The sequence below is a fragment of the Pongo pygmaeus genome, chromosome 4 (assembly GCF_028885625.2).
Source record: "Pongo pygmaeus isolate AG05252 chromosome 4, NHGRI_mPonPyg2-v2.0_pri, whole genome shotgun sequence".
Lineage (NCBI taxonomy): Eukaryota > Metazoa > Chordata > Mammalia > Primates > Hominidae > Pongo > Pongo pygmaeus.
The window spans coordinates 164,219,391-164,244,002 of NC_072377.2; the positions used below are offsets into that span (position 1 = coordinate 164,219,391).

General features: G+C 41.1%; 1 long non-coding RNA gene across 1 annotated transcript in view; it reads left to right on the forward strand.

The window, feature by feature from the left end:
• The window catches only part of LOC129036748 (uncharacterized), a 31,537-nt gene that overhangs the window by 567 nt on the left and 6,358 nt on the right, over positions 1-24,612 (forward strand). The window contains exons 2-4 of the long non-coding RNA XR_008502640.1: positions 693-914; positions 15,561-15,650; positions 22,131-22,248. This is a non-coding gene — a long non-coding RNA (uncharacterized LOC129036748). The remainder of the gene's footprint in view (positions 1-692; positions 915-15,560; positions 15,651-22,130; positions 22,249-24,612) is intronic.

Sequence of the window (24,612 nt, forward strand, 5' to 3'; positions counted from 1 at the left end):
GTGTAAGTGCACCTGCACTTTTCACAACTGGTATCTCAGGCATATGTAACAACTGGGGGAGGGGCTTTTTGTAAACATGTATTAATTTCCTCCGATCCATCACTAAAGTGTACTGAACAGAAGTTGACGTGAAGTAGTTTCACTAATTTATTTACAGTGGCTGCACCACTGCAGATGAGTCCTTGTGCCCCCCCATAAATAAATACATGCATAAAATAAGACAAGTAAGGTTCAAAATGACACAAATATTTTATTCATGTGTTCATGAAAGCACCTTCAAAATTAGAAAAAAACAACTGTAACGTAAAGTCTCAATAAAAATCCAGCGCCAGTTATGCAAAAGAAGCTTCGAAGTATGCCCTCATCCTCCCTTTTCCGCTCAGATTGCAGCCCGAGGGCTAGTCCTATATGAAAGGGCCCCCAGTGTTCACCTCCACCTGGGACAAGTAATAGGGTTTTAAGAGCATGGGCTCTGGAGTTAGAGAGCTGGCTACCCGCACCTGCAAGTTACTTACCTTCGTTAAGCCTCAGTTCCTCACATCTGTAAAATCGGGTTAGTAATAGTACCTGATCTTAGGACTGATGTGAAGATTAATGAGATATGATGGGATGCATTTAAAGCAGCATCCTGGCTAAATGTTTAATGAATGGCTGCTTGCACTTATTTATTTTTTTATCCTGTCGTGTCCCAGAAAGTCTTTTCATAGCTCACAAGGGGACATCAAAGATGACAAAGAGGAGTGGAAGAAGACAGAGAGAATCAATGTGAGGAGCCTGGAACAGGGCTCTGAATTGTCTTCCCACAATGAAATCACTTGGCTATTGCTGAGCCACGAATTTGACTCTGAGCATCTAGGATGAGAAAGAAGAAATGGCACCTACACCATCTCTGCCCCTCGGGACTGACTATTTTGGTAAGTTCAGTTCACCCATGGAGGAAGTGGTTCTCGTACTTTATCTGCATGTAACAACAAAATTCAGGTTCTTGGGGCTGATGCTCGGAGATTGTGATTCAGATCTGGGATGGGGCTCAGGAACCTGCATTTTAACAATGGAGGTTCTAATGTGGTCATTGGCAGGTTGTTCTAATGTGGGGGCCACAGCCCACTCTCTGAGACAGGCTGTACACTTGTGTTCCATTGCCTGGAGATAAAACCTATGCTTCACTCATCTCTGGACACCCTGCATGGCCAGCCAGCATTCTGGTAATATCAGCCGAATGCCCATTGACCTGATTTTGGAGAAGAGGTTTATCAACATGTCCCACTTCACAATCCAGACCCTGACCCCAGGCAAAATGAACTGATACACATAAGCTTTCTATGGCTTACCCTATGGGCGAGGAAGGTCTGCTGACAAACAGAGGGTGTGCTGAGCTGCAAGGTTAATGTGACTGATGATTAAGCTGTGAGATGGAGGCAACCCCCTAAAAACCAAAAGTAACTTAAAGAATTTTTTTGGCCACAAAAACTTATTTTCTCCTAGAAGAATGCTTTTGATCATCTAGTACACATTTCAAATAAAGGAGAAGCCATGTGTACTTATAAAAATTAAAATCTTTAGAAGATTATATAAGCAATACATGCATGCATGCTATTGTAAAAACTTCAAACAATACAAATGTACATAGAATACAATGTTGAAGCCCTGATTCCTGTGGCTTCCAGAGGTTACCAGTGCCAGCATTCCTGCAGAGCTTCTCAATGCTTTTCTATGTATTTATATCTATCTGGCCATATAAATGGGCTCATACTATACATATTGTTCTGCAAGTTGCTCTTTTCTTGCAACAGTCTATTTTGTATTCAGTCGCTTGCAGTGATTTGCTAGAGGTCACTTGAACAGATTTCACGTCTGCATCAATTAGCTTGCCCTGGGCTTAGTTTTCCAAGGAGCTCTGCAGTTCCAGGCATCAATCCACTAAGGACTGATAACATCTGGGATAAGAAAAGACTATCTTGTCCTGTTGATGTTCTTAGGAGCAAATAATTTGCCCTACAAACTCCATAGCCTTTTCACGAAGTCTCGCTTATCACCTGTATACCACTCCCTGACAAGGAGAATGGGCTTATTACAAGGAAAATGATAGACAAGGCAGGTTTGCCCTACTAGGTGGAAAGTGGTAGGCCATTGAGAGTCATGAAACCACCCTCACAGGGTTGACAAGAATTGCATGCTGGGTTCTGGACAGAAATATAGTTATAATTAAGCATTGATTAGGTTGCACGTTGGCCCACTTCCTTGTTGCTCAAAGTCACGTAGCACTAGATCCTGACCATTTGCATCTGCATTATTCCTGCAGATAGGATTTCTGACATTAGGGTCATAAGACTGTGTAGGAATTGATTTGTATCCCTATTGTTCCTTTAGATGGGATCTCTGACATTACAATCAGAACGCTTTTGTTTAAGAATCACTTAAGTTGTTTTTCAGGTCCCCAATTCTACCACATTTCAGTTTGAAAACCCCCACAAAGAAAGGGGATCAGGTTGAAAGTACAGCTTCACCCTGTCCCATGACTTCACCATGCACTCTTCAACCAGTCAACCATCTCCAACACATCGGCCCACTCCCAAACTCTTAAAAACCCTAGCTCCAAATGCCACAAGGAGATAGATTTAAGGTTTCTTCCTGTCTTCTCATTTGGTGACCCTATGATTAAACCTCTTTCTCTGCTGCAATCTGGCCTCTCGGTGTATCGACTTGCCGTGTGCAATGGGCAATGAACCTATTATGGATACAGTCACATGCGTCTGTTACGTGAGTACAGGTGATTTGTGTGGCCAGTGAAGTGCAGAAATAGGGCAGTTCTGTAGATAATGAAAACTAAGTCTTCTTCCCCCAAATGGTCAGTTGCTTTTGAAGGGATACTTCTAGCCTAGGGGTATGGGAAGTAGCTTCTACCTCCTGCCTCATACATACATGCTCTTACCAAAAAAAGAGTGGAAGTGTCACAGCAGATAGTGAGTCAGACATGAGCAGGGCAGAAGAGGGTCCCCCCTCCACTCCCCGCCCACCACCACCAGGAATGTCGGGCAACCATCAGGTGAGGGTCAGATGGTTATTAAACTGTCTCTCTAAAATAATAATTGGTCACAGCTGGTACCAGGGAAAGGCAGTCGCCCAATAGATAGAACACCTGAAGCTGGTGATCAGCAGCTTCCTGATAAGATCTTAGGAGTTGGGCGAATGGGCTCAAGCATGCGCACTAGGAGGGAAAATGGTCAAATTTAACTGGTGTATGAGCTGCTTCTAAGAACACTCAACTGGTAAGGGAAGAATGCCTCAAGTGAACATGCGTACAATTTCAGTAAACATACTGCGTATGTGGCCCCTCCCAAGTGCTGGCAGTCCACTGTGCATGCAGGCAGCCCACTCCAAGGGAAGAATCAGGGGAGAAGGGAGGCAACCCCCCAGAAGCATGCCAGCATATGCAACCCCAAATCAAAGGTTAAACCATACACTTGAATCTCTCGTCACCCTGCCTCTTCCAAGTGTACTTCCTTTTGTTCCTGCTCTAAAACTTTCTCTTTTTTTTTTTTTTTTAACTTTTTTTGAGACGGATTCGTGCTCTGTCTCCCAGGCTGGAGTGCAGTGGCGCAATCTCGGCTCACTGCAACCTCCACCTCCTGGGTTCAAGCCATTCTCGTGCCTCAGCCTCCTGAGTAGCTGAGATTACAGCTACCACGCCTGGCTAATTTTTATATTTTTAGTAGAGATGGGGTCTCATCAGGTTGGCCAGGGTGTTCTCGAACTCCTGACCTCAAGGGATCCACCCGCCTCGGCCTCCCAAAGTGCTGGGATTACAGGCGTGAGCCACTGTGTCTGGCCTCCTGCTCTAAAACTTTCTAAATAAACTTTCACTCCTGCTCTAAAACTTGCCTGGGTCTCTCACTCTGTCTTAAGCCCTTTGGTCAAATTCTTTCTTCTGAGTAATAGGGACAGGAGACAGAGAAATTCTAGGCAGAAAAGGGTGGGGTCTTTGGCAAAGACCCACCCTCAAGCCTGGTGCTGCGGCCCAAAGTGAGAACATGTATTCCTGTTTTCCCACTCCAATTTTGCCGTTTCCCAAACCACCCATGGCCCACCCTGCCCCCACATCCTGCACCCATTAAAAACTCCAGGCTCCACTGGCAGAGAGCAGAGAAGGGGAGGAGAGAAGAAGCAGCTGAATGCTGGAAAGAAGCAATTTGACTTCAGAGGGATGACTTGACGGCAGGACTTCAGGGGAAGTATACCTTCCCGGTCCCTCCCCTTTCCACCTCCCCTTCCTGTGGAGAGCCACTTCCACTGGCAATAAAATCCTCCACATTTACCACCCTTCAATTCGTTCATGCAACCTGATTTTTCCTGGACACCAAACGAGATCTCAGGTGCCACAGGTGAGGATGCTAAAGGCTGTCACACTGACCCTCTGCCCTTGCAAAAAGGCAGAGGGTTCACTGAGTTGTTAAACACTTAATCCAACCATGGATAGCAAAGCTAAAAAAGTGCACTGTAACATATGTCCTCTGGGGCTCCAGGGGTCATGGGTACTCCACCCTAGATGCTGCTGTGGGGCCTGTACAGAGTTTTGGTCCTGCCGGTGCCGAAAAGCATTTGCTCTGGCTCCTGCACCTGCTCACCTGTGTGCTCCCCCTCCCATGAGGGGTTGAGAACTGTGGACTGAGTGAGGCATTCCTGTCACGAGGACTGCGAAGGGGTCAAGGAAAACCTCATGTTTCATGAGCAGGCAAGAACTGAAGTTAGCTCACCACCACTAACATACTTTGGTGCCACGTGATTTTGGTGCCACGTGACTTGGATACGTTCCCTAGTGGTAACAGAAAGTTCTAGAGCACAAAATTTAACAGTGTATATGTGAGTGGTATGAGGGCGAATGATTTTTGTTTTCTTTTTAATGATGTCTTAAATTTTCCAGAATGTCTACAATGACCTTGTATTACTTTTCTAATCAGAAAAAAAGAAAAAAGTTACGAAAGAAGAGATAAGTGAAGCACACACAAAACACAGAATATGTAGTGCATCAAGAATTTGTGTTTTATAATCTGACAGACCTAGTTAGACCATAGTCCATATTTCAAATATAACTACATGTGCTCATAGCTGAGAACCTTCTCCTGGGATGGATGCAAGTTACCAGGTCACTGCTGAAATGTACTTTTATGGATGGTGATGAGGAAGCATCTGTTTTAGGTGTGGTATTTCCTGGAGGCAGAAAACTGCTTGAGTTAGCTCATTCAGTTTTTCAGTGGCCCTTCTAATACATGTTTTGTTTTGTTTTAATGCTCTGCAAAAGATTCCTAGAGTGGAAATTGCCTTTGCAAAAATTATAACAGTGAGAAAATTATGACAGTGAAAGGGATCTGACCTAACTGTCCCCATCTTGCTTCTGGGTATCTTTGCTCATTCCTGGGTGTGGGCCAAGCTAACTTTGGGAGAAATTTAATTAAATGATAATGGCCCTTCCCAGATACTCAATTGCCCTTGTAAAACTAATCAAAGACCACCAAGTTAGGAGGATGAGAGGGGCCTGAATTCTGTTAGGAAGTATGCCTAGCCAGCCATTACTTACGAGGTATAAAGATTTGCAACTTCCCCAATTACTCCAGCAGATAACATCACTATTTTAGAATCTAAGACTGGCCTTTGGAGATGTCTTTTCAGGTTTTTGCATTTCTGACCACCGGATGGGCCCCACCCGGAACCGACTCAACACAAGAAGACAGTTTCCACTCCCTATGATTTCATCTCCAACCCAACCAACCAGCATTCCTTACTCCCTGGCTCCCTACTCACCAAGCTATCTTTGAAAAACCACTGATCTCTGAGCCTTCAGTGAGACTGATTTGAGTGATAATAAAACTCCAGTCTCCTGTACATCCAGCTCTGCATGAATTAAACTTTTTCTCTGTTGCAACTCCCCTGTCTGGATAAATCAGCTCTGTCTGAGCAGTGGTTCAAGGAGAACCTACTGGGTGGTTAGAATCAGCTTCACTTTCAAAGGGCCTACGATGTCCTCATTAATTTCTTCCCCTTCAAAGACGACTCTGATCACATGTTTACAATATCGTCCTTCCACCCTTGGCCCATGATAAGGGCAGAGGGTGATAGATGCAGTCACTACTGAATTTCATTTTCCCAGTGGGCATTTTTGGCCTGCTCAACTGGACTGACTGCAGAGCAAGTGTTCCACCTTGACCTTGATTTTGCCATTTGCATATGGAAACCTTTTTTTTTTTCCTTTCTAAATGCAACTCTTTGGTAATCCTAGTGAAAGAAATGGGTGTGTGGGCAACTGGAAGGAAGTGGGTGTGTCCTAGGTTGTAGGATTGCTGAGATGTAGAAATGCTTATGCTAGAAATGTATGAGAACAGTTGGTCTGGTTTTGCTGTTAGTAGAGACAGGTAGAACAAGACAAGGTGGGAACAACATGGAGTGGGCAGATGTTGGTGGTGAAGTCCTGGCATCTATTGTCTGAGGGTCCCCTATCAACATCAACTCCAACCAACAATTATTTAATATTAACCAGCACCCCCTGCATTTATAGGATGAATTGTTAAAGCACCATCCAATAAAGTACATTCCTGCTGCTACTCACCCTACAGCACATAGAATTCTCCTGGAGAGAAATAGATTGACCAAAAATCGGGGCCTGCAATTTGGAGAATCTTCCATTGTGACAGTTGATTTGGGACTCATATTTAAGGCTGCATTTGTTTCTCCATTCACAGAAAATTTATATTAATATTCATCAGGCTTTTATTGTATCTTGTTCTGGAAATCTGCTCTGGGAAATAACTATGACCCCTGGTCTTCTGCCCTGTCATTTTCTCTCTAATTTTTGACTTTGAAAATTTATCTATCTATCTATCTATCTATCTATCTACCTATCTATCTATCATCTATCTATCTATCTATCTATCTATCTATCTATCTATCTATCTATCTTTATTCTTGATGGTACTTTAAAAAAGTAACTCATGCCTCTAGTTTAAAATAAACTATGCTGGGCATGGTGGCTCACACCTGTAATCCCAGCACTTTGGGAGGCTGAGGAGGGAGGATTGTTTGAGGCCAGGAGTTTGAAATCAGCCTGGGCAACATGGAGAAACTCCACCTCTACAAAAAAAATTTAAAAAATTAGCCAGGTGTGGTGGCACATGCCTGTGGTCCCAGCTACTTAGGAGGCTGAGGCAGGAATATCACTTGAGCCCAGATGGCTGAGGTTACAGTGAGCTGTGATTGCACCACTGCACTCCAGCCTGGGTCACAGAGAGAGACTCTGTCTCAAAAAAAAAAAAAAAAAAAAGTCAAATAGTACAAAGGTTACTAAGTGTGTCTATCTTCTTGAGGTGCCTCCCTGGTCCCCCAGTGTGAAAGCTGTGTATACCACAGATCCAAATCAAGCTGTCCCAAATACCCTTCAGACTTGGTGATGATCTTCTAGTCATTTTACTTGAACATGGAACAGCCAAATAGACAGAAACCCAATTTCATTTATGTTTTTTAGTAGGTGAGAGATGTTCCTTTTAGACCTGGGGAGACAGAAAGAATCTTAAGACCTTGGCACCATCACCAACTGGTTACACTCCAGTTAAGGAGACTTGACAAGGCATGAAAGTTAAATAGTGCCAAAGACAAAAATATGGCAAGGTGGGGTTGATTAGTCACCAAAGGAATTTACATCAAAGGCATTACCATGTTTGTTATGTAGGTGCCAATAATAATGAAATGCCACTCTACAGTATTTGGGAGGCCAGAAAATTTAACAAAAAGGAAAGTGACATCCTCAGTCTTATTGGAGGCAGCAAAGCAAACAGACACTGGAGATGAACGGTCTTGGGTTTGGGTCCCAGCTCTGTTCTACTAGCTGGATGATCTTGGGCAAATTACTTCAATTCTCTGAGCCTCATTTTCCTTATAAGATGGGACTACTGATAATATCTACCTCAGAGAACTGATAGAAGGATTAAGTTACATTTGGCATAGAAGACGGATCAATATATGGTAACTCTTATTAAAATTAAATAATATAAAAAAGAATGTGTTTGGTTGCCAAGGGAGTCTAGTCTTACAATGTAGCAATAATAAGTGTATAACACAGCAAAATTTCATCTTTATTAGATTGCTTGTTTAAATAGCTTTTTTTTTTTTTTTTTGAGATGGAGTCTTGCTGTGTAGCCCAGGCTGGAGTGCAGTGGCTCAATCTCGGCTCACTGCAAGCTCCGCCTCCTGGGTTCACACCATTCTCCTGCCTCAGCCTCCTGAGTAGCTGGGACTACAGGTGCCCGCCATCACGCCTGGCTAATTTTTTTGTATTTTTAGTAGAGACGGGGTTTCACCATGTTAGCCAGGATGGTCTCGATCGCCTGACCTCGTGATCCGCCCACCTCGGCCTCCCAAAGTGCTGGGATTAAAGGCATGAGCCACCACGCCCGGCCTAAATGGCTATTTTTAATATGACAGAATATGTCCTGAGCACTTACTTTGTGCCAGGTGCTCTGCCACCTTAGAAGGAACACTGCCCCCACCAGTAATGTGCTCACAGTATTCTAGGGGGCAAAAGAAAAAAAAGCTAAGAGGCAATGACATGGCAGTGTGACACACCTTGCAATGACAATCACAGCAAGGGTGCTTTAGATGGACACACATCTTTGGGGTGGTGGTGAGGGAAGGTTTTCCAGAAGAGATGATTTGTAAGCTGAGACCTGCCAAATGAGGGGTTGACCTGAGAAACCACAGTAGTAGACGTTTTGGGTGTGCTTCCTGTGGACCAGTTACTGTGGTGTGTGTTTCGTGTGAGTTTTCTCATCTCATACTCACAACAAAGCTATGAGGTGGAAAGTATTCTGACCACTTTATAGGTGAGGAGACTGAGGCTCAGAGATGTAAAGCTAACTTTCCATGAAAAATGTAGCTAGTAGATGGAGAATCTGGGATTGAAACACATCACATGTTTGACTCCATCAGTACCATCTGTCTTGTAAGACCATCGTATATAAAGTTTATAAAGTGACAGCAACTCAGGTTAGCAGAAAAGACATTACCCTTAGCTAGGCCATCTGTGGGAAGCCAGTGGGAGAAATGGTTTTCTAAGATGTGGGTATGCATGAAATAGGAAGTGTAGATAGCGCTTGGGGAGGAGAGTGATGTGATTCCAGGGGGTTGTGAAAATGAGGCATCCAGACATGAGGATCAGGTAGGGGAAAGGTTGGGCGAAGGAGACCCAGGAAAGAGAGCAACAGTAACTAAGGTGTGGACAGATGAAGGCTGATACTCATGCTTCTTCCCACTGCAAGAAGAGGAGCCATGTGGCATTTCCTCTCCATGATTGTGAGCAGCCCTTGGCCCCTGGAGCTCCCCAGATACAACCAGAACAACATCACGGTGCACTGGGCTTACTTTTAAGCCTAGAACATGAGGAGAGCTGTTAGAAGGGGACAAGCAAAGGACTGGAAGGATTAGGCACACACATTCCACCATGTGCTTGGTGCCATAGAGCAGTTTGAGTCTAGACAAATTGACAGTCACTGCCTAACATTCTCCATTTCTGTTGTCCAGCTGGATAATCAAAGTTCCATAACAGATTCCTTTTGGTTTTAATCATGAGTTGTGTGGGGGACACCAATGGGGCTAAGAATTAATTGTCCATGTATCATTTTTTGAATTGAGCCTTTTATTCTAAAACAAGAAAGAAGCATTGGACCTGTCAGTTTCTGAGGCAGAAACTTCCTCTCAGAATGGTGTGTGGGCATTCATGGGATAGTCCTTGAACACTGTCCTTGTCCTAATAAAAGCAGCTTACTTTTATTTAGAGTGCTTGTTTCTTGACAGACTTTACTTAAGAGCTTTATAGTTAGTCCTTTTAACAACCCTTTTCCAGGCAAAGACATGGCTGGTAGAGGCAGAATGAGTAACTTGCCCAATGTCTGCCAGCAAGGAGATGGCAGAGCTGGGATTCTTGATCGCAAACACCGCCCTTGACTGTCTCTGCCTGTGGCTAGTGATGCAATTGTCCCACGTGTCTATCTGATGGGCTGTTTGCCAGAAAAGCCTTCTGAAATGCTTTGGGCTGCACAGGGCCCCAGTTAAAATGTGTGTATGATTTAAACTGGCACTTGTTAACCTTGCGGTTATTTATTGAGTGACAATTACATATCAGGCACCCAGCTAAATTCTGTGAATGTAGTAAGCAGATCAGACCTGGACTCTGTCCTCATAGAGCTAAATAGATATGTGCAGAGGACAAAATGCTATGAAGGAAATGAATGGGTGGTGAGACAGAGAATCACAGGGGAGGGCTCTCTGATGAGGTGGCATTTAAGATGGGACCTACAGGTGAACCAGGATGAGAATCAGTAAGAAGCCCCTATGATGGGACAGGGGTTGGTGGATTGGAGGAACGGAAAGGAGGTTGGTGTGACTTAAGCACAGAGGAAAGGGAGAGACGCCCAGGGAGGCTGAGGCAGGTGCTGGCCGAGGCACGTGGTTGCACAGGCCCCATGTAGTAGGCACATTTAGCACCAAAAATATGTAAAAGTCTCTGAGATGAACCAGCCACAATAACCAAAACCAAGACTCAAGTATGCTTTGTCATAGGATCAGGTACCAATGAAGTTCTTGGGAGCTGTGAAACATGGCTGACTTGACCAGACCAGAAGTTTCCAAATCTTCCTCGGTCGCAGAACGCTTAGTGCTTCAGTAATTTTTTCATGGCATCTGTAGGACAAAAGAAATACCAAACAGATTCATTGATTAACTAGTTAGGGTCAAATTGCTTAAAAGTCTTTATGTGTAACAACTTTTTATTGTTGTTATTAAAAAACATTGTTTTTTAATTAATTAAATTGTTTTATTAAAAAAAGATACATTGAAACAAAAAATATATATTTTTTGTATTCTCAAATCATCACAATTACTTACTCATGGGATGTGTGGCCTGTTGGGCACTGTGCAACTCCTTAAACTTTGGAATCAGAGTGGGCACTGCCACCTTCATTCCTGTTCCACACTGATTTCCTTGTGGCACTTGCTTTTTGTCACAGTAACTGCCAAAAACACGGCTTCCCCAAAATATGCCATCACTGAAAGGAATATGACATAATCTAATGTTGAAACCATGAACAACCCTGAGTCTGTGCAGTGTTCAACAGATATGGAGGATCCTGTCTTTCCCTTGGAAAATTTAAAATACCTCACAGCAGTCCTGTGAATTTACTATGCTACCCCAGGGTGACCTGGTAGACAGTTTGGAACCACAGCTAGCCATAGTACTTTCAAACTACTAAACTCAGATATCTCTTTGCCACCCAATCCCTCCTCAGGGCCATATGTGACCCTGCATTTTGTGCAGGGATTCCAGGAAGCAAAGTTGTCACTCTTTCTGGAAACTGTATCCTATTTGCCCAACCATCAATAGGGGTACCTCTGGAGTGCTAACCCAGCCTGGCTTATTTGAATAGAGGAAAGGAGGAAAGGGGTGAGTAACATGTACAGATGGTCAGCAGTAGTATGAAAGCATGTGAGGTTGAACCAAGAGGAAATGTGTAGGTGATATGCAACCATAATTTTGGGGCCCTTGATGAAGAAATGAGTGCTGAAATTCTGAAGGGTTTGTTATTGTGCAGACCTGCAGTTAAGCTGGCTAAGCTTTAGGTGTTGCCTCTGCAGTTAGGAACATCCTGCCAGAAAGCAATTAAAGAGCAGAAGAGCAGAAATGCAGAGAAGGAATTCAACACCTGCTCCACCAGCACGTTCCTTGGTTGCTCTCATCTGTTTCCTTAGCTGGATCATATTCTTGGTGAATGAGAGAAAGTATGAGGATTAATGAGCAGACCTGTCTTTGGAATACCCTAGAACCATGATGCAATGCAAATATCATAGTATCTCAAAGGACAGTAGCCAGTAGAGCCAGTTGACTTCAAGTCAGTTTAACTTTCTCTTTCTGCATAAAGTCATGTATTCAAATCATCTAGGATGGCTGAGATGCTGATGAAATGAGTTTCCATGGCAACTGGAAGATTATCCTTACATCATCTTTGTGATGAGCAAAGTTCAGTGAAGACCAGAGGGAAGTAAAATTCTTGCTTGTCACTGAACTTGGACTGTTTACTCAACCTCTATTGCTTGGTTTTCTCATCTATAAGATGAGAATAATACTGAGATGGGATTGTTCCCTTGACTTCCTCATGGGACTTGCAACATTGGTGGCTTGTTTACTTGGCCACTGCACTCAAACCCCTTGCATGAGGGGGAGCACACAGGAGAGCAGGAGCAGGAGCTGGGGTGATTGCCTTTGGAAGCCATTAGGAAAAAACTGTGTACCAGCCTGTGGCAGTGTCTAGGGGTTGTCCATGACGTCTGGAGCCCAAGGGGGCATGTGTTACAAACAATGCTCTTTTAGCATTTGCTGTCCACAGACAGCTAAGTATTTCCCAGCTCAGTGGAGGGTTGGGGTGACAGCCTTTCACACCCTGCCCTCTTGGTACCCAGGTTCTTGTCCTATGTCCAAGTAGAATCAGGTCACAGGGACTTGAAGGATGGTGAATGTGGAGACTTTATTGAGTGGTGGAGGTGGCTGTCAGTGGGATGGGGAGCTAGAAAAGGGATGGAGTGGGAAGATACTCTTCCTCTGGAGTTCAGCCATTCCTGGCCAAATTCCTCTCCAACCATAGTCTCCAATGTCCAGCTGCCTCTTCTCCTCTTGATGTTCAGACACTTCTTCCCTTCTCTCCTTCTCTGCTGCACTGCTCTGCTCCTGTGCCAGTGGAACTTGGAGTTTTTATGGGTACAGGGTGGGGAGGGGAGTGTGGCGTGCCAGGGTGGTTTTAGAAAAGGCAACATTCAAGCGGGAAAACAGGGATGTGAAGTTCTCATCTAGGGCTGCGGGTCCAGGCTTGAGGGTGGAGTCCTTGCCAGGGACCCTGCCCTCTTCTACCCAGTATTTCCCTTCCTCCTGTCCTTATCAGTACAAACACAGACCTTTAAGTTGTTACAAGAAGTAATGATACTCACTAAGCCAAAACCATAGTGTCAGGTACTATGCTGATGCTTTATATACACTAGCTTATTTTATGCCTAAAACAATCTTATAAGGAAGACATATTATAATCCCCATTGATATCTGAGAAAAATGAGGCACAGAGAGAACAGGTGAGTTGATATCAAAAATGGCAGGGCAGGGATAATGAGATACGTCTAGTGTAAGATTTGGTTAAGATTATGCGTATGAGATCTTAGTCCATTGCCTGCCCACAGCAGCACTCAGTAAATGCTAGGCTATTATTATTACTGTTATTTTTTGTTAATTCCATTACTGTTATTATTTGACCAGGGGAATCATCTTAGGCTTTATGGAGGAGGTGACATTTTCAATCAGCTTTGAGGGTGGGTAGGCTTTGGACAGACAGGGATGGGGCAGCAGAACATTCTGGACTATGGGCACAACAAGAGCTAAGGCTAGGAGGTGGGACTGTGTAACTTTGAGATGGAGAATAGGGAGGAGACCTTAAAGCAGGACCTTAGGCTCTAAGGGAAACAAGACAGAAGGATTCTGCTGACAAGACAGTAAAGTAGCCTGCTCATCTGGTGGTAGGCACTGTGTCAGCATTCTAGGTTGTAAATGTAGGAAGTAAGCAGATCAGAGGTTTGCTCAACAACCTGCCTAGTGAGCCAAACTGCTTGCTCTTGAGGCCATGTAGTCCTTCTGGGGCAGCTCTTCAAACCCTAGTCCACAGAGGCAGGTACCCAGTTCTTGCAGTGATGCCCCAAGCCAGATAAGAAAATGATGTTATGGAGATCTGGAATCCCCACCCAAAAGTCCAGCTTTCATTCTAAATGCATCCCTCCATCAGGACAGTCTTGTGTGTGTTCAGAGGTGAGAGATGAAAGAGAAACTTCACAGCAGAAGGCCCTCTCAAAGTCATGTGCGGATCTGCACCGAGTCTCCTGTTTCTCCCTCTTCCCTAGCTATACCTCTTTTTAAGATCCAAAAGGGCAGGGCTGACTTAAGCCTTCTCTAGGGCCAGATATTCCTAGATGAAAACAAGGGGCTTCTTGAGAGGAAATGAAAGGAGACAGAGATGTGGTTTTGCCTTAAGGTTTTTAATGTGAACCACTGAGAAGATTCATTTTGAAATAGAAAGATGTGTCTGACAGTATGATGTAAATGCAGGCATTTTGGAGTCCCTGCTGGAGAACACACAGAGGTGAGTAGGGGTTCTCCAGTGACCTTGTGGGAGTCTTTGGCTGGGAAGCTAGCTGCTGGAGCTGAAAGGGCACAGGAATAGAAACCACACCACCTGGGGTCTTCTGATCCAGTGTTTTCCAAAGGGCAAGTGCCATGTGAGCTGGTTTTAGACTGCAAAGGAGCAACCCATTCAACAGTAACAAATCACAAATGAGAACTTTTCCCATTTCAAAGTTACTTTTCAGTTCTTCTGATGCTAAGGAGAAAGTGTCGGTTTTAAGCTATTGTCTCTTTTTTTTTTTCTTTTTTTTTGAGTCGGAGTCTCGCTCTGTCGCCCAGGCTGGAGTGCAGTGGCGCAATCTCGGCTCATTGCAAGCTCCGGCTCCTGGGTTCACGCCATTCTTCTGCCTCAGCCTCCCAAGTAGCTGGGACTACAGGTGCCCACCACCAAGCCCGGCTAATTTTTTGTATTTTTAGTAGAGAAAGGGTTTCACCGTGTTAGCCAGGATGGTCTCGATCTCCTGACCTCGTGATCCACCCGCCTTGGCCTCCCAAAGTGCTGGGATTACAGGCGTGAGGCACCGCACCCAGCCTATTGTCTCTTTAATACCTCTCTATCACTTGTTGATCTCTCTTCTTAAGGAGGGCAAGCACTCTTCAGCCTTAGAGGCATTAGCAGGCAATAGCATCTATTCTAGTGGGTCTCATCCTTGGCTGCATTATGCTATTTCCTGGGGAGAGCTTTAACAAATTACTTCTGCCTAATTGCTTCCTCCCCAGAGGAATTCCAGTTTAATAGCTCTAAGGTCTGGCTTGGGCATTAGGATTTTTAGAAGCTCTCCAGACAACAGTTTCTAATTAGAATTGTTTTGTATTATATTTATTAACCTTCTATTAATGGCACGTGATACTAGTTTTCCACTGAAGGCATTGAAGTAAAATTTCCTTTCAACATCAGTTGACTTACATAAAAACAGTAAGTGCCTGTTAAAGGAAAATAAAAACTAAAGGCAGGAGGATCACTTGAGGCCAGGAGTTTGAGACCAGTCTGGGCAACGTAGTGAGACCCCGTCTCTTAAAAATAAAAGCCAGGCATAGTGGTACATACCTGTAGTCCCAGCTGCTGAGGAGGCTGGGGTGGGAGGAGTGGGAAGATCACTTGAGACAGGGTGTTTGAGCCTGCAGTGAGCTATGATCATACTACTGCACTGGTGTGACAGAGCAAAAAAAAAAGAAGAAGAAAAAGAAAGATAACTAAATAATGCAGGTGGTATTTGCATATGGCAAAAAAAAAAAAATATGCATTCAGTGAACTTTGCCAAACTCTCTTCTGGTCCTGGCTTAGCTCTCCCATTCGTGTCTTCTTTAGGCCCAGTTTCCTCAACAATGAAATGGGAATAATTATCCCAGGTCGCATTTCTCTCTGGGCTTACCCTGGGAATCAAATGATTGAGCTTTGGTAAGTATTATTTGATAAAGAAATATGAGGAAGGAAATAAAAGAGAGAAGATCAGTGCTGCAGAGATGGCTAATTGGCAGATTTACACAGAACTGGATTTTTCAGGTATGTTAAACCAGGCTATTTGGAACTTCTGAGTTCCAAGTACCATCTTCTCTCCCTCTGCATCAGAATGATCCACTGGTCTCCATTAAAGGTATCATGAGTGCCAGTAATGATTTATTTCTCCAGTGGCAATAAACTAAAGAACATTGGAAGTCCCACCAAGACTCCCAAGGATAGTGTGTTAGTATACAAGCTGAACAGCCTGTATTGCAGTCCCCGTTAGTCAGGGTCTTCTGGACAATGCATTGCATGTGTGAGGACTGGCCTGGTCCTCTGCAGGCTGAATTCTGCATTTAGTAGCTCAGTGTCCCTTGCACGGTCCCCAGTTTCTTCATCAGGAAGGTGAGGGGCTTGGACTAGTGTAGGATCAAGTATAAACGCAAATACCTCCAATACCAAGGAGGTAACTCAGGTGTGAGGCTCTGCTAAGGGAATAGGGAGTGGTCAGGCCTACAGCAAAGTAGAGAGTGCAGTCCCACAATAAAGATACTCAGATTCAAGTTTTGAAAACCATGGGGTTGTTAAACAACAGTTTGGCAAGGTGACAGTTGGTGATTCCTGGATGTGATGGTTTCTAAGATTCATTTCTAAAAATAATTTTATAATAGTAAAATAAATCCAAGGAGTCTACTGGGGGTTTTTTATATGACTGCTGTACTCAATGGTACCCAGAGGCTTCCCTGATAATAAGAACCAACACTTAGAATAAAAGCTAACATCCAAATGCTAAGTTCTTTAAAACAATTTAATCCTCACCATAACTGTGTGAAGCCAGTAGTATTACTACAGCCTTACAACATATAAGGAAATTAGAGTTCAGAGTGTTTTTTTACACACATTTTACAAATGTGTGTAGAATCTCTAGAGCAGCACTATCCAATAGAAATATAAAATGAGCCGTATATGTAATTTTGAATTTTTTAGTAGCCATATTAAAAAATAAAAAGAAACATGACATTAATTTTAATGATATATTTTATGTAAACCAATATATATAAAATATTATCATCTTAATATGTAATCAATGTAAAAATTAATGAGATGCCTTGTGTATTTTTTGTATTGTCTTTAAAATTTAGAGTTTCTTCTTTTTTTTAAACAAATAGCCTTATTGAGATATAATTCATATAGTTTGCCCATTTACAGTATACAATTCAGTGGCTTTTAATATATTTACATATGTGTAACAATTTTAAATTAAAATTGTGTAAAATTTAGTATATTCACATATGGTTACACACATATGGTTACACATATGTTAATATACTAAATTTTACACAATTTTATATTGATTATTTATTTGATATATAAATATTACTATTTGTTTGAGACAGGGTCTTGCTCTGTTGTCCAGGCTGGAGTGCAGCATTGCAGTCATAACTCACTGAAGCCTAGACCTCCTGGGCTCAAGCAGTCCTCCTGCCTCAGCTCCTGAGTAGATGGGACTACAGGCATCTACCACCATACTCGGCTAATTTTTTAATTTTTTGTAGAGACAGGGTCTCACTCTGTTGCCCAGGCTGGTCTTAAATTCCTGGGCTCAAGTGATTCTCCCGCCTCAGCCTCCCAAAATGTTGGGATTATAGGTGTGAGCCACTGCAATTTTAGAAACTTTTCATCCCCTTGAGATGAAATCTCCTGTCTTTTGGCTAGCACTCACCTACCACTCTGGCCCCATCCTCAGCCATAAACTACCCCTAATCTAATTTCAATCTCTATGGATGTCCCTATTCTTTTTCATGTAACTATTCAGTTATCCCAGCACCATTTGTTGGAAAGACCATTTTTCCCCCACTGAAGGGTCTTGGCACCCTTGCCAAAATCAGTTGACCATAGACATATGGGTTTATTTCTGTGGTCTCAATGTTCTGTTCCATTGATCTGTATGCCTATCCTTATGCCAGTACCATACCATCTTGATTATTGTTTTGTAGTAAGTTTTGAAATAAAGAAGTTTGAGTCCTCATACTTTATTCTTCTTTTTAAGGATTATTATGGCTATTCCAGGTCTCTTTTAATTCCATGTAAGTTTCTAAATCAACTTGTTAATTTGTACAAAGAAGTCAGTTTGGATTCTGATAGGGAATGTGTTGAATTTACACATCAGTTTGGGAAGTATAACAATGTTAAGGATTGGAAAATCCATGATTATAGGGTTTTCTCCATTTACTTAGACCTTCTTTATTTTCTCAACAATGTTTTGCAGTTCTCAGCATATAACTTTGCATTTCTTTTGTTCAATTTATTCCTAAGTATTTAATACTTTTTGATGCTATTGCAGATGAATTTTCCTATTAATTTTCATATTGTTCATTGCAATTGTATAAAAATACAATTATTTTTGTATATTGATCTTGTTTCATGCAATCTTGCTGTGATGGTTATTTTTTTGTGTCAACTTCACTGGGACATAAGGTGCCCACATATTTGGTCAAACATTATTCTATGTGCTTCTGGAAGGATGTTTTGGATTAGTTTGACATTTAAATTGATAGATTGAGTAAAGTAGATTTCCCTTCATAATGTAGCTGAGCCTCTTTTAATAAGTTAAAAGTCTGAATAGAAAAAAAGGCTGACCCTGCCCACAAATAAAAAGGAATTTCTTCTGCCTGACTACCTTTGAGCAGTAACATCTGTTTTTTCTTGCCTTTGGACTTGAATTGAAACATTAGCTCTTTCTGGGTCTTGAGTCTGCTGGCTTTCAAACTAGAACTACAACATTAGCTTTCCTGAATGCAAATCAAAACCACAATGAGATGCCATCTCACACCAGTTAGAATGGCGATCATTAAAAAGTCAGCAAACAACAGGTGCTAGAGAGGATGTGGAGAAATAGGAACACTTTTACACTGTTGGTGGGACTGTAAACTAGTTCAACCATTGTGTAAGACAGTGTGGCGATTCCTCAAGGATCTAGAACTAGAAATACTATTTGTCCCAGCCATCCCATTACTGGGTATATACCCAAAGAATTATAAATCATGCTACTATAAAGACACATGCGCATGTATGTTTATTGTGGCATTATTCACAATAGCAAAGACTTGGAACCAACCCAAATGTCCATCAATGATAGACTGGATTAAGAAAATGTGGCACATATATGCCATGGAATACTATGCAGCCATAAAAAATGATGAGTTCATGTCCTTTGTAAGGACATGGATGAAGCTGGAAACCATCATTCTGAGCAAACTATCACAAGGACAGAAAACCAAACACCGCATGTTGTCACTCATAGGTGGGAATTGAACAATGAGAACACTTGGACACAGGATGGGGAACATCACACACAGGCCTGTCGTCGGGTGGGGGGAGAGGGGAGGGATAGCATTAGGAGATATACCTAATGTAAATGACGAGTTAATCAGTGCAGCACACCAACATGGCACACGTGTACATATGTAACAAACCTGCACGTTGTCTTCATGTACCTTAGAACTTAAAGTTATTTTAAATAAAGCCACAGAATTCTTTTGTAAGTAAATAAAAAATTAGCTTTCCTGGTTCTCAGACATTTGGACTAGGACTAGAACTAAGCCATTAGCTCCCCTGGGCCCCCAGCTTGTAGGCTTCAGATTTTAGGACTAGTCAGCTTCCATAATCACATGAGCGAATTTCTTATAATAAATCTCTTTCTGTGTGTGTGTGTGTGTGTATGTGTGCATTATATATATATTCTCTTGGTTCTGTTTCTCTGGAAACCCTGATAAATTATACTTGTTGACTCAAATAATTTCTTGCTGGTCTTAGAATTTTTTATATTCAAGATTATGTCATGTTTGAATAGAGATAATTTTACTTCTCTTTTTCCCAATCTGAATACCTTTAAGTTCCTTTTTTTTGTTGTTGTCTAATTGCACTGGCTACTAGTTTCAGTATAATGTTAAATAGAAATGGTGAGAATAGATATTCTTGTCTCATTTCTGATCTTAGGAGAAAACATCCAGTTTTTCATCACTAAGTATGATGTTAGCTGTGAGTTTTTTCACAGATTCTCTTTATTAGGTTGAGGAAATTCCCTTCCATTCCTAGGTTTTTTGAGTTTTTATTCTTTTTAATATTATAGAAGAGTTTGGGTTTTGTAAAATCTTTTTAAAACATCTATTGAGAAGATTATGTGGCTTTTTTTTATTCTATTGATATGGTGTATTATATTGATTGATTTTTCGATGTTAAACCAACCAATCTTTCATTCCAGGGATGAGTCTCACTTGGTCATGAAATGCAGTCTTTTTGTATGTTGCTGGATTTAGTTTGCTAGTACTTTGTTGAGAATTTGTGCCTCCATATTCTTAAGTGATTTTGGTCCGTAGTTTTTTTTTGAGATGTGTTTGTCTGGTTTTGATATCAGGGTAATACTAATTTCATAGAATAAGTTAAGAAGTCTTTCCTCCTCTTTTATTTTCTTGGAAGAGCTTGTGAAAAATTGACGTTAGTTCTTTAAATGTTTGGTACAATTCAGCAGTGAAGCCATTTGGTCTTGAGCTTTTCTTTGTGGGTAATTTTTTGATCACAAATTCAATTTCTTTAGTTGTTAGAGGTCTACTGAGATTGTTGGTCTAAGATGGTCTAAGTTATTTAATTTATTGACATATAATTGTTCATAAGAATATTATAATTATTTTGAATCCTTTATAATCCTTTTTATTTCTATAAGGTTGGTAGTAATGTTCCATCTTTTGTTTCTGGTTCTAGTAATTTGAGTTTTCTCTCTTTTTTTCTCAGCAGTCTAATTAAAGATTTGCCAATTTTGTTGATCATTACAAAGAACCAGTTTTTGATTTCATCAATTTTTGTAATGGTTTCTTTTTCCTCTATTTTATCATTTTCCACTCTAATCTTTATAATGTCCATCCTTATGCTCGCTTTAAGTTTCATTTGCTTTTCTTCTTCCAATGTTTTAAGGTTAGGTTATTGCTTAGAGGTCTTTCTTCTTTTTCTAATATATGCATTTACAGCCCTAAATTGTCCTCTTAGCAGTGATCCAGCTACATTTCTTAGGTTTTGGTATGCCATATCTTTATTTTCTTCTATCTCAAAGTACTTTTAATTTCCCTTTTATTTCTTTGACCCATTGGTTATTTAGGAGCATCGTATTTAGCACCTCTTAAACTGGAATAGTTACATTTCAAGTGCCTAATAGCCACTATGGCTGGTTGTTAGCATATTGAACAGTGCAACTTTATAGAGTTATTCAGTGATGCAAGTTGGGAGTTAAACCTGGTTTATCTGATTCCAAGGAAATAATCTTTGCAAACTGTCTCTCCAATATGTTAAATGTGTAAAATAGCAAGCCTTGCTAATTAGCTACTTTAGGAAGTTTAATTACTTTATTTTGGGAAAGTAATTTTAAACATTTTACCTTTTAAATTATTAAATGTATATATTGTATATACTTTATATATATATTTGTATATACTTTAGGCATATATATTTGTATATACTTCAGGAATACAACAAATATATATTTGTATATACTTTATATATATATTTGTATATACTTTAGGCATACAACATAATATTTTAATATCCTTATATATAGTGAAATGATTACTACAGTCAAATGAATTAGCATATCTGTCACCTTTTATAGTTACCTTTTAAGCTTTAAAAAAATTTTAAACATAGCACACATATAGAAAAATGCACAAAGTATAAATGTACAGCTCAATAAATTATCACAAAACAAACACGCATGCATCCACTACTTAGTTCAAGAAATGGAACATTGCCAATCACTTCAGATGTCCCCTCTGTGCCACTGCCCAATCTGTATCCTTCTCTTCCTTCCAAAAGTGATCATCTCACTTCTAACCAGAGTTGGATTTACCATTAAGACAATAGAGCCTAAGCTATAGGGGCCCTCATTTACACAGACCTCTTCCAAAGCCCTAAGGTGGGGTGGGGTGCTCAATAAAGTGTTCATATGGTCATTTGTCATCATTTTTATGTGTTTTTGTAAATTTTACATAAGGAGAGTATTTTGACCATAGTTACTTAAGGTGGTGGTGCTTTCTACTTTGACTTTCCTGCCTTCACATTTTGCCTTTTGTTGAGTGGTAATGAGATAGCTATTGATGTTTTTGGGATTTGTCCAAGCCTTAGACTCTGAGGGTAGGGGAGTTGAGGATATATTTTATTGAGGTCAGCAAGATTTATGTGACTCCAAGTCACTTCCATATTCAAACAGTGAAGTTTATGTAGGATTATATATCATAATTTATTTATATATTGTCCTGCTGATGAACATTGGTCTTATTTTGAGTTTTTGGTTATGACAAATTATACTGACACATCATTTTTGTATATTTCTTTTGGCAAATATATGTATGCATTTCTTTTTCCTTTTCTTTCTTTTTTTTTTTGAGACAGGATCTCACCCTGTTGCCCAGGCTGGAATGCAGTGATATGATCATGACTCACTGCAGCCTCAAACTCCTGGGTTCAAGTAACCCTCCCACCTCAGCTTTCTGAGTAACTGGGACTACAGGTATGTGCATCCCCACTCAGTTAATTTTTAGATTTTTTATAGAGACGGAGGTATCCCTCTATTGCCCAGGCTTGTCTTGAACTCCTGGGCTCAAATGATTCTCCTGCCTTGGCATCCCAAAATGCTGGGGTTACAGGCTATGCATTTCTTTTTGCTATACCTCTCTAGGAATGAAACAACCAGCTCATAGGGGTCATTTGTATGTTCAACTTTGGTAGACATACCAAACTGGTTTCCAAAGTGGGTATAAACACATATGTTCCTACAAGTAAGCACATGAGGGTTTCCTTTGCTTTACACCTTTGCCAAAAAAAAAAAAGAATGGGTAGTTTTTACATTTCAGCAATTCTGATGAGGTTGTAATGTTATTTCATTCTCATTTAAATTTGTATATCCCTGATTATTTTTGAGGCCAGGCACCTTGTCAGTCTATCAGTTATCTGTTAAGTTTTGAATCCATTTGTTCATTGGCTGTCTTACCTTATTGATTGGTAGAAGCCGTTAATTTTGGCATCAGCTCTTTATCAGTTACATGTGTGGCAAATATTTTCTCCCACTCAGGGACTTGCTGTTTCACTCTCTTCATGGTAGGTTTTGATAACCAGAAGTTCTTAAATTTAATTTAGGCTAGTTTATTAATCCTTTTGTTTCAGGTTACTATTGTTTTATTTAAAAACTGTTTCCTGGGCTGGCTCACATCCCAGCACATTTGGAGACTGAGGCAGGAGGACTGCTTGAGCCCAGGAGCTTGAGACCAGCCTGGGCAACATAGAGAGACCCCATCTCTACAAAAAATTAAAAAATTAGCCAGGCATGGTAGCTCGTGCTAGCTACTCGGGAGGCTGAGGTGGGAGGATCTGCTTGAACCCAAGAGGTTGAAGCTACAGTGAGCCATGATGGCACTACTGCACCCCAGCCTGGGCAACAGAGCAAGACCCTGTCTCAAAAAATACAAAATAATAAAAAATAAAAACTATTTCCACACTGTAAAATTATGAAGATATTCTCCTATTACCATAGGATAATGCTTCCTTTCTAAAGCATTATTGGTTTGTCTTTCACATTTAGATATATAATTCACATAGACTTGATTTTTATGTATGATGTGAAGTAAAGGTCAAGTTTCATTTTTGTTATGTGGATATGCAGTTAACTTAGTACTACTTATTGAAAAGATTGTTTTTTCTCCACTAGTTTGCAGTGACTCATCATTAGACAAGTATCTATACATTCATGAGTTATCTCTTCTTCTTCATGGATCTACTGGTCTACTCTTGTGCCAATACTATGTTATCTTAAAATAAATCTTTTTTTTTTTTTTTGAGATGAAGTCTTACTCTGTCACCCAAGCTGGAGTTCAGTGGCACGATCTTGGCTCACTGCAAACTCCACCTCCTGGGTTCAAACAATTCTTCTCCCTCAGCCTCCAGATTAGCTGGGATTACAGGCATGTGCCACCACACTGGGCTAATTTTTGTATTTTTAATAGAGACGGGGTTTCACTATGTTGGCCAGACTGGCCTCAAACTCCTGACCTCAGGTGATCCGCCCGCCTCAGCCTCCCGAAGTGCTGGGATTACAGGGGTAAGCCACTGCACCTGGCCTAAAATAAATCTTTTAATGAGCAGAAGCAGTCATTCTATCTTATTTTTTCTCTTTCAGAATGTCTTGATTATCGTTGGTCCTTCACATTTCCATATCAGTTTTAGAGTCAGCCTGTCAATTTTCATACAAATCCTATTGAAACTTTATTAGGATTACATTGTATCAGTAGATCAATTTGGACAGAATTGGTACATGGATGATACCCAATATCATAAATTTATTATATTTGGCATTTACAAACCAATACATGTAATCTACCACATGCTTAATTTATTTGTCTATTCCTGACTTCTTGAGATGAAAGCATAGATCATTGTTTTTTCTCCAGCCTTTCTTGTTTCTTAACATATTCATTTTAAGGTTGCCCTATGAGCATGACCTTAGTTGGATTCCTCAAAATAATTAGTTAGTTAATTAATTTGTTGACTGATTGATTGTCACATTGCTAGCTCCTCTCAGACTGCCCAGTCTTCCTCATGCCCAAAGTGCTCTCATTCCATTCACGATAATGCCCAAAATCTTTACCTTGGCACACTCATTTCTCCATGATCTGCCCCTACTCCCTAATCGCTGTCACCTCCTGCAATTTGTCCCCTTATCTACCTTGCTCCAACCACACTGGCCTCCTTACTGTTCCTCAACAACATCAAACACACTCCTGTCTCAGAGCCTTTGCCCTTGCTGCAACCCCTATCTGGAAGGTTTATATTTTAAATAGCCAAAAGGCTTTTCCTCTTCCTTCATTCAGGTATCAGCTGA